This window comes from Echinops telfairi, unplaced genomic scaffold (genome assembly GCF_000313985.2).
Source record: "Echinops telfairi isolate 266 unplaced genomic scaffold, ASM31398v2 ScPeMD7_23;HRSCAF=83, whole genome shotgun sequence".
Taxonomy (NCBI): domain Eukaryota; kingdom Metazoa; phylum Chordata; class Mammalia; order Afrosoricida; family Tenrecidae; genus Echinops; species Echinops telfairi.
This window is the reverse complement of record NW_022103920.1, coordinates 54,515,142-54,525,625: the sequence shown is the minus strand read 5'-3', so window position 1 is coordinate 54,525,625 and position 10,484 is coordinate 54,515,142. Positions and strand designations below refer to the sequence as shown.

The window sequence follows — 10,484 nt, the reverse complement described above, 5'->3', positions numbered from 1 at the left end:
TTGCAGTAGAATGGGTCAAAGCAGTAGTACACCCCTCTTTCTGATTTACATAGCAATTGCAAATTGAATTGCAATATGATCCCTACACAAACAGGATGTCTAAAACAATACAAGTGCACACTCTGAAGCACTTATGCTGCCTACCAGAGGCCCTGCCCCCTCCACTTTCAGGAAACCCCACTGGTACATGAGTAGAGGACCAGATAAGGTTACAGGAGGCTTGGATGAAGAAGGGCCCCAGAGAGACAGACTCAATCCACTGCTGAAGATCAGTTTTCAGTTGTTTTGTTTTGCTAAATAAGTGGAAATATCTGAAGATAAATATCTCCCTGTGATAGGTTTATTGTGCCAACCTGGCCAATAGGAACATGTGGGATTAATCAGGTCGGAATTTGATTGGAGGGCAAAGGGATAAATGGCTCTGCAAGGCCCACACCTCTCTCTCTTACTTGCTGATGATCAGACCAGTGTGTGGCTGCTTTAGCTGGTTCTCTGCTTCAACTTGTGAGCTATACTACCTGTGGGACAGCCAACCTGTGGATTATTTAGCTAGAGCTTGAGGTTCCTTCAAGACCTGCTTTGGCACACTGCTAGTGTGTACATCGCTTGAGCTTGAGGTTGGTGGATCCTGTCCTCTTGCATTGTTTGAGTTCAATATCCCATCCTGACCTAAACTCCTAAGTTGCTGACTATTGGTGATCTGCCCTTCTGTTTGCTGCCTGTGGGCAGACTCTGACTGCACTGCCCGAGGGAAGACTCAGCTGTCTGCTTCCTTGACCTTGGACCCAGCAGCTCATGTGAGTTGAAGGACTTCTAGTGTATTAACTGTTCCATGGAAGTGAGTTGAACTGAACTCTCTGTACTACTGTGTGGACTAATCAGCTGCTATATTCCTTCATGCTGTATAAATCTATCCATATATATATAAAATCATAAGTGTCCTGATTTTGTTTCTCTAGCGAACCCTGCCTAGCACAGTCCCCCTCCCCCATCCTCAAAAAAAAGAACTCACTACCATTGAGTCAATTTTGACTCATAGCATCCCTACAGGACAGGGTAGAACTCCCCTGTGAGTTTCCAAGACTGTAACTCTTTATTGGAGTAGAAAGCTTCAACTTTTTCTGTAGAACAGCTGGTAGTTTCAAACTGCTGACCTTAGCAGCCCAAAACATAACCACTGCATTACCAGGGTTCCTTATGATGGTAAACACAAAACATAAATGTGTCCTTATGTTAGTTTTATTTTATATATATATGATTGGTCTATGAACATATATATATATATATATATATATATATAGATCAATCATTATTTCACTGAATTATTGAGGTATTCTTATTAGTTAGAAAGAAAAATCCAAGTATAAGATTGATTTCTTAGAGAGTAAGAATAGTTATGTTCTCTTGGGAAGAAAATTTACTACTCTCTGATCTAAAATTTTTTTCTAGAAATTTTTACAAAGCCAATAGTCATAAATCATCAAAAGTTACACTGTGTATTATTGTGAAATTTTGAGATAACATTAATGTCTAATAATAGGAGTTTAGTAAAATAAGTTATGGACATTCTTTTTTTTTAATTAAATACTTTTATTAGGGGCTCTTACATCTCTTCTCACAATCCACACAATCATCCATTATGTCAAGCTCATACATACACATGCTGCCATCATCATTTTGAAATCATTTTCTTTCTACTTGGTCCCTTGATATCAGCTCATTTCCTCCCTTCCACCCCCGCCTGCCTACCCTCCCTCATGAACTCTTGATAAGTTATAGACTCTTATTTTCATATCTTACATCATCCTCTGTCACCCTTCACCCACTTTTCTGTTGTTCGTTCCCCTGGGAGGGGGTTATATATTAATTCTTGTGATTGATTCCCTCTTTCTCCCCCCATGTTCCCCTTATCTCCTGGTATTTCTATTCTCATTGTTGACCCTGAGGAGTTTATCTCTCCTGGATTCCCTGTGTTTGTGGGCTCTTATCTGGAGCAGTGTGATTGTTCTGGTCTAATCCAATTTGTAAGGGAGAATTGAGGTCATGGTAGTGGGGGAAAGAAGCATTAAGGAACTGGAGGAAAGTTGTGTGTTTCATCAGTGCGATACTGCACCCTGACTAGCTCATCTCTTCCTTGTGACCCTTCTGTGAGGGGATGTCCAATTGTCTACAGATGGGCTTTGGGTCTGTTCTGGGTCTTAGATGCCTGATACCTGGTCCCATCGACACCTCATGATCACACAGGCTGGTGTGCTTATTCCATGTGGGCTTTGTTGCTTCTCAGCTAGATGGCTGCTTGTTATCTTCAAACCTTTAAGACCCCAGAAACTATATCTTTTGAAAGCCAGGCACCATCAGTTTTCTTCACCACATTTGCTTATGCACCCGTTTTTTTCTTCAGCGATCATGTCAGGAAGGTGAGCATCACTGAATGCCAGGTTATTAGTACAAAGTGTTCTTGCATTGAGAGTACTTGAGTCAAGGCCCAATGTCCATCTGCAACCTTAATTCTTAACATATAGATATGAGTATATAGATCTATTCCCTAATCGTTATATATAAATATATTTACATGTGTACATGCCTGTATTTGGACCTCTATAAATGGTCTTTGCCTCCTGGGTTATGGAAATTCTTACTGGGAAATAGGATGAAGTCATTAATATGATATTTAATAAGATATTTAAAGGTTTTAAAATATCTATACTGGTATAATTATTTTAAGTTTAAATATATACTTCATATTTTTAAAACCATGGTATAGGTTAATTTTGTTAGAAAATAAGTGCATACTTTCATTCAAACAAAAAAATTCTGAAAATAAATACATCAAATGTTATTCGTGGCATCCCTTGAGTATTTGAGTTATACACATTATTTTAATTTATTGCCTTTGAGACTTTATTCCAAAGTCAATTATAATAAATGCATGTTACCTCTTAAATAAAAACGCAACATATTTTTTTAACCATAGGGGAAAGGAAATGTGCTTAAGTACAGACGATTGAGAAGAAAAACAGCTGTTCATTGCAGTGACAGAGAGCAATTTGTGTGATACTTCTGAGAGAAATAGTCCTATCTTCCTATCTTGAAATGATAATAAATAACAACCACCTTCACAATGAAGCAGTGTCAGAGTGCTACAATGGGAAGGCAAAGTAGAATTAATAGTCCCAGGATCGTACATCAAGCAAATGCAAAATTCTCCTAGACAAAGATGTTGGTAGAATAAATTATCAAGAAGATAAAACTATTTTTTGGCAAATAAAGCTGACAAAAACAGACTACATTTTAAAAGCATTTATAATATTAACCACTATACTGATTTTTGATGTGTAGTAATAAATGTTTTAAAACTATACATTACTAGATTCATATCATCACCACATTCCGAGCTTATAGAAAGAAATAATATTTGGAATGTGGTGACACAATAACCCAATATAGAATGTATTTGTATTTAAAGATTTACAAAATCATTTTATATGCAGGTTTATGAATATATTCACATTACAAGTGTAACTTCTTTTCTTTAATTTCTTTCTCCCTGTCCTGAGCTTGCGCACATATGTGTGTGGGCCAAAAATGGTCACCGTATCAAAAAACAACTAATATTTCTTTATACTCTCACCTGATAAGTTTTCTGCATTCTGAGCAGCTACTTACACTGGAGCTTAAGTTGTCTATTTTTGCTACCTGGTCAAAATCCAAAAGAAATTGAATTTCTTTGATTCATAAAGGCATTGGTAGGTTTATGAACATCTCTTTTCAGTCAAATCACATTGACCCATACATTGACCAAAGGGAAAAAATCAGAATAATGTTTCATAGAAATAGACATCTTTTCCTCATTGATTTCAGTGAAGAATCTGATCAAATCTGCACTTCCATTTAAACCAGAAGCATTGATATTCCCAGGCCTTACGTTTTATGGGGAGAATCTTGCTGATATACTGGAAAAGAACAAAGGCAAACACCACATTCTGGTTTAAGGGAATCAGGAGGATGTCAGCCAAAGAGAGAACACACCAAGCTGTGAGTACGTGAATGCTGAGCACAGCAGAGTTGTTCAAATGAGCACACAACCTTTGCCATTGAACTATTTCTCACTCGATGCCCCTGCATGTCTCACGGGGCCTGTAGAGGTTTTCTAAGGGAAGAAAAAGCACTCAATGTGTGTAACATTTCATTAAGCAATGTTTGAGTTTGGGCTCCTCCATACGTGGGTCCTGAGGCAAGGGTTCAAGTAGAAATCATTTGGGAGGTTAAACCCCAGTAAAGACATACAGAAGAGATGCAGGAAGGAAGAGGCAGCCAAGACAGACTATGTGGTTAGGCAAGTGTGTCGGTTTGTTTCTGCGCCATAGCAAAACACTCAGACTCTTAGTGACTGTGTGTGACTGTGTGTGTGTGTGTGTGTGTGTGTGTGTGTGTGTGTGTGTGTCTGGGTCAGCTTGGCTACATATGTCTGAGGGTTGCCATGCTTGCTGTTCTAGAGGACTTTAGCAGGGACCACTCAGCTGTAAGTGGTCTCTCATCCAACAGGTTTAGCAGGGCTGCCTCCTGTGGCAGCTTTTGGGTTTCAAACATCAGCAAGAGAGCAAGCCCTGACATGCAATGTTCTCCAAGCCTGTGATGGCATCGTGTTTGCTAATCTCCCATTGGCTAAAACAAATCCTGTGTCCAACCTAATTGCAGAAGTTGAGGAAACAGATTCCACAATTTGATGAGGATGGTCTATAGTGTTGCACGACAGGGAGAGGAGGAATTTGTGGTCATGTGATAATTTACCACCTCACTATTTGCCACAGTGTGTGACTGGAACCGAATTTGTCATAAAAACTCTATTAATTTATGCATTGCAATGAATCCAACTGAGGCATCAGTCTCCATCAGACACTGGAAAGTTGTACTAGGGGATTTTAACTCTCCAGAAATTCTGGCTGGCTGCATCAAAGCAAGCAGATTGGTTCAGAAACAACCCTCAGCACAGCGATGAGATAGTGCCATCTGAGCGCAGTGTCTGAGAACATCCAGAAATAGTCATTCCTGAGGGATACGGACAGGATCCTGTCCACAGATGACCCCAACAGCACATGTTTACCTTCCCAAGTGACTCAATCCATCTCGGCAGATAGCTTCAGTTAATCCATTTCTCATTTCAACTCCACTTTCCCCCCTAATACACCAGATAATAACATAACTCAAAAGTCAAAATCACAAGTACATAACTGTTTCTTGGGTAAAAGAATCATGTAGCACTCTCTGGGCCCTTGCTAAGCATCTGCCTACCCATCAGAAAGCTCTAATTGAGAATATGAACTAAAAACCCACTTATCCAATAAGCATTACTCATTATACATAGATGCCTTTCCTTTTCACACACAGGGAATGAACTATAAGCTAACCTTCTTATAGCATCACATTATATCATTAAATTATATCAACAATTAAGGAATACGTCATTGGCAAATAGAAGTATTTCAGAAATGGGTTGATCATGGAAAGTGTGACATAATCACTCTGAGTCAGGTGTTCCAAAGACTTGACTCCAAAGTGCGATGTTAGAAAGGTAACACTCTAAGTTCATAAAAGACTTTAATCAGTGAGGTGAAGGGTGGTACAGCATACTGGTCAAGATCATGAACTCTGAAACCAGACTGCTTAGGGTGATAGGCTGATCCAGCCACAGCTCTGTGACTTTCAGCAACTTACTTAAGTTATAAGGCCGCCATTCTTTCACTTGTGAGATGAGGGTTGTAATGTTTCCTCCCTCAGAGATTTGTAGTGAGGTTTAACACATGCAACACTCAGAATAATACTCAACAATGTCATATTGGATATTTTCGGTAGTATATTATCAGAAGTCGTACATGAATAGCCTTTAACTAGCAAGAATTATTTGGAAATGGAAGTAACCCAGAAAATGGATACAGATATAATTGAATTACATTCAACAGAACCAAGCCAGTGGTGGATGAGTTGATACCAACTTGTTTGTGCCAGCAAAAACTGTGCTCCACAGAGCTGATCTTTTAGAAACGGGTCATCCAGTGTTTCTGGATGCATCCGTGAGTGAGCTCGAACTGCCAACCTTTCAATGACTGGTTGACTGTGCCACCCAGGGCCTCCTTAATGATATCTTAATTATAATCTATAATAGTATATAAGGTATTATTCCTTAATATCATGAAGACATTAGACTCTATAAAAATTAAAAAGCCAGTGGCTTTGACCTCGGTGGATTCAGAAGTGAGAAGACAGGAGGCAACATTTAGATGCACATGTACAGTACCCACCTCCATACTGACATCCACAAATCAATGAACGCATACACAAACACATTTAAAGCAAGGATCATGAGGCAGCACTCATTGTGATATTTTCTACTCTCGTGGCATAACGGCTTATGAGTGGGGCTACTTGCTCCAAGATCAGCCTTTCAAGACCCCCAGCCACTCCAGTGGAGAAAGATGAGCTGTTCAATTCTGTCCCACAGGGTGATTCACTGTGAGTTGGAATTGACTCAATGACAGGGGGTGGTCTACTTCAGTTTATTAAGATTTTGGTAGTGCACAACTATTCCTTTCCTCACAATTAATTAGCGTTTAAAGAGCCATAGATAAGGACATTTATACTTGTGCTCATCTCATGTGTGCCTACCCTGCGGTCCCAGGCCTGCTCTGCAGTTCTGATGGCAAGCTTTCACTTAGCACAAAGGGGAACAGAGATTGTCTCCATATCTTCTCCAAAAGTCTTCAACAGCTCAGAATGACGGTGTCAGATGCTCACCCTTTCAGCACGTCTCTGAACCAACAGGACAAACGCTCTTGCTTAAGACAATGAAGACCTCTCGATGACCTACAGTTCTTTGACCTGTGGAGGACATGGGACACATGACCTTTGACATGAAGCGGCCATCTAAATACCTGGAGGCCTGGGAAAAACCACTCTTCAGCTCCAGACTAGGCAGTATGATTCCTACCCCGTCTTCCAAATCCTGGCCAGAGTCGAACAAAGGGCTTCTAATCGAATTCTTGATAATGTAGCAAATAACAAAGAATGCAAACAGAGATGCTTATAGGGACATCAGATGCAAGATTATACTAAATATAGTTTAAATGATGTTGTTTATCTTATACAATACTATCACTTGAAGCACAGTGGGCTTGCTTTTTCATCTTTTTCTACCCAAGCTAACTGTGCATCACTAATTTCTACCACTAATTATGATTCATATTTCTTACATGCCCTCAGGTGCCCTGATAACCACGCTTGCAAGATTGAAATAAAAATAAAAAGTCCACCCCACAAAGCACTCTTAATTAAAAGTTCTTTCCAATTTAGATTACATACTTAACCCCCTCTCCTCTCGTGCCCTTCCTCCCACTATCTCTCCCTCTCTCACACACATACACATACAATGAACATACAAAGAGGTATAGCATTTTATACTTTGTTACCTAAGTAAAATTTAGAGAGGTATTACATATTTTAATCTAAATATGATCTATCATGCCAGCTAATTTTGTGGCAATGGAGATTAACTGGAGGAAAACATCTTTTAAATTTCTTATTTGCTAAAACTTTTCTACATATCCCACTACTATCGCCAACTCAAAGAATGTTCTACATAATAAATATTTGTCCATCAATAAATGGATGTTCTTACTGACATATTAACTTGATTGAACAGTTAAAGATAGTAAATATATCTCATGTTAGGGCAGGTTGACTAGAGAAACAAATCCAAGGACACTCATATATGTATAGGAAATAGCTTTATATCGAAAAGCAATTGTATATTGAGAAAACATCCCAGACCAGTACCGATCAAGTCCCTAAGTCTGCTATGAGCCTATATGTCCAATACTAGCCCATAAAGTCCTCTTCAGACTCACACAGCACATGCAATGAAGCCAATTCAGGAAGATGACAGGCTGGTAGGTGGAAAGTCTTGCAGATCCAATCCAGCACTGGCTCCACCCACTGTCTGGGTGTGACTCTTCAAGATCCTCAAGATCTCTGAGTGTCCCATCCACAGTAAAATAAAGCAGAAAGAGAGTGTGGTCCATCTCCAGGAAGAAAGAGAGGAAGTTCCCAGAATCCTCATGAGAAAGCCATGCCCACAAGGAGGCATCATCAGGTTGTGACCTGATTGATTGGTAACTACCGCAGTCTTCAAAGATTATATAAATATGTTATTCTGGAAAGTATGAAAATTGAGGACCTGCTTAACAATTTCTGCTTGACTACACCTTGAAAACTTAAGAAAAACAAGGACACTTTATTAAATAAGACAGTTTTCAAGCAAGGCCTTGAAAAGAACAAGAGAGCCATTCATTTAATTTTTTCATCGACCTTGCAAGGCATCTATCCAGCATCTTTATTAAAAAGAATGCTATGAGTGAGTATCGCTCTTACATTTGAATTTTGATGGCCTTATAAGCCATTCAAGCTTCGCTTTCGTGGTTAAGGTGTCATCAGAACCTATCTCCAGTCACCGGTAGGGAGCTTTGTTGTAGCTTCCAGTTACCATAGTACCTATGGTTTGCTCTCATGCTCATCCTCTTACCCAAACCAAACATTCCTCTTATTAAGAACAAAGTTGGAAACTCAGGGGCGGGGTCTAAAAGCCGACTTAGAAAGCGGAACGGCTTCGGTCTCCTGGGTGGGGGTCGACGGAGGCCCCTTTAGGGTGGTTCCAGGCGTCCCCCCACGGTCTCATCCAGTCCCCCCTCACCTCCCGCGCTCGCCCAGCTCTACCCTCCGGGCCTTGTCCCCTGAGCTCTGCCCTTGGATGTCCGACCGCCCAGAGCCTGCATGTGCCGTGGGGCACTCCAGGACTAGGCGCTGGTGGGTCCGGGGGCCCCTGGGCGGGGGTCCCGGGGCGCCTCTCCTCCCTCGGGACCCGTTGTCCCGGTCCTTGTCTTTCCCCCTGATCTAGTGTTCAGGGCAGACCAACGGAGTGGACCCCGACAGCTGCTGACCCTCTATAACCCCACGGGAGCTGCGCTTCGCTTCCAAGTCCTGTGCACAGCACCTGCCAAATACAGTGATCGACGCCAAGGGCTACGTGAGACCTCAGTCCTGCATTGATATTGTGATTCGCCACGTGGCCCCCATACCCAGCCACTTCGATGTCCAGGACCGCTTCCGCATTGAGCTGTCTGAGGAGGGGGCCGAAGGGCAAGTGGTGGGACGCAAGGACATCCCCTTGGTCCTGAGGGCGCCGGCCTACCCTCCTGAGCTTCAGGCAGGACAGGAGGTGCCCCCACCAGGGCCTCCTGGCAGGACACCACCCCCAACCCCCACCGCCAGGCACTTCCAGGAGAACGCCCACCCACAACTGGCCACCAGCTCCTTCCTCCTCTTCCTGCTGACCGGCATTGTTGCTGCGGCCTTCCTGCTGCTCCCACTCCACAGTGAACTGGGCAGCCAGCTGCCCCAAGTCTTGCATGTCTCACTGGGACAGAAATTGGTAGCAGCCTATGTCTTGGGCCTCCTCGCCATGGTGTTCCTCCGGACCTGAGCTGCCTGCTCCACCATCACCCCAGCCTCCGGGGCAGGCACAGGAGACAACCACTGTAGTGCACATCCCCATGCCACCGTTCCTGCTCCTTGCCTCCCCTGCCCTCAAACCACCCTCAGATTTGTATTCATTTTCCAAGTTGAATAAAATACATTTTTAAAACTAAAAAAAAGAAAGAACAAAGTTACTTCATGTAAGATTCATTTTCCAGTGTTTTTAACTTTAGGCTTTCTCACAATGCTTCAATAATGAATTAATTTGACATTTTAGCCTTCATTTTAGATTGGAAATCTACCATATTCAAATATAATATGACAGCAAGCCTCATGACCACCTACCCCCTTTAATTTCCCAGTATAGTGGGTTATATAAGAAAAAAAATCACTCAAAGGAAAAAAGAATGCATGTAAAACTTAAGAATGACGATGCAATAAGTGTTGGCCTACTAATTGACAGTTTGGTGGCTCAAACCCACCAGCTGCTCTGAGGAATAAAGAAAAGGTTTACAGTCTCAGAAAAGCTAAGACTTGGAATTGACTCCACGAAAATGGGTTCGGCTTATGCAAATACCCATTTTTAGTTGACAAATCTACTTAAGCTAAAAGCATCAAAATGTATATTTTGTAGCGCTGTATTAACCTATTAACAAAATGACCAACCAACACACATTGTCATCAAGTCCGCTTTGACTAATGCAGATGCTGTAGGACAGTAGAACTTGCCCGGGGGGTTTTCCAAGGCTACAAATTGGACAGCCAAGCACTATCCACTGTGCCATCAGGCCTTCTTTGCCAAAATGAAGTTCTAAGTAAAAACAGCAAATAACAGTTTCTTGGGGAAAAGTTTCTTGGGGTGTTCTGTCCATGGACGTCACTCTCTTGAAGCTGCGTTATATGCTGTTTATGAGAAGAAACCCAGGATATTGATGACCCTATAGGGACAGCAAATGGAA

General features: G+C 41.6%; 1 pseudogene; it reads left to right on the top strand.

Annotated features, from left to right (window-relative positions):
* Positions 1-8,638: 8,638 nt before the first annotated feature.
* Positions 8,639-9,532, top strand: LOC101640263 (annotated as a pseudogene).
* Positions 9,533-10,484: the final 952 nt, after the last annotated feature.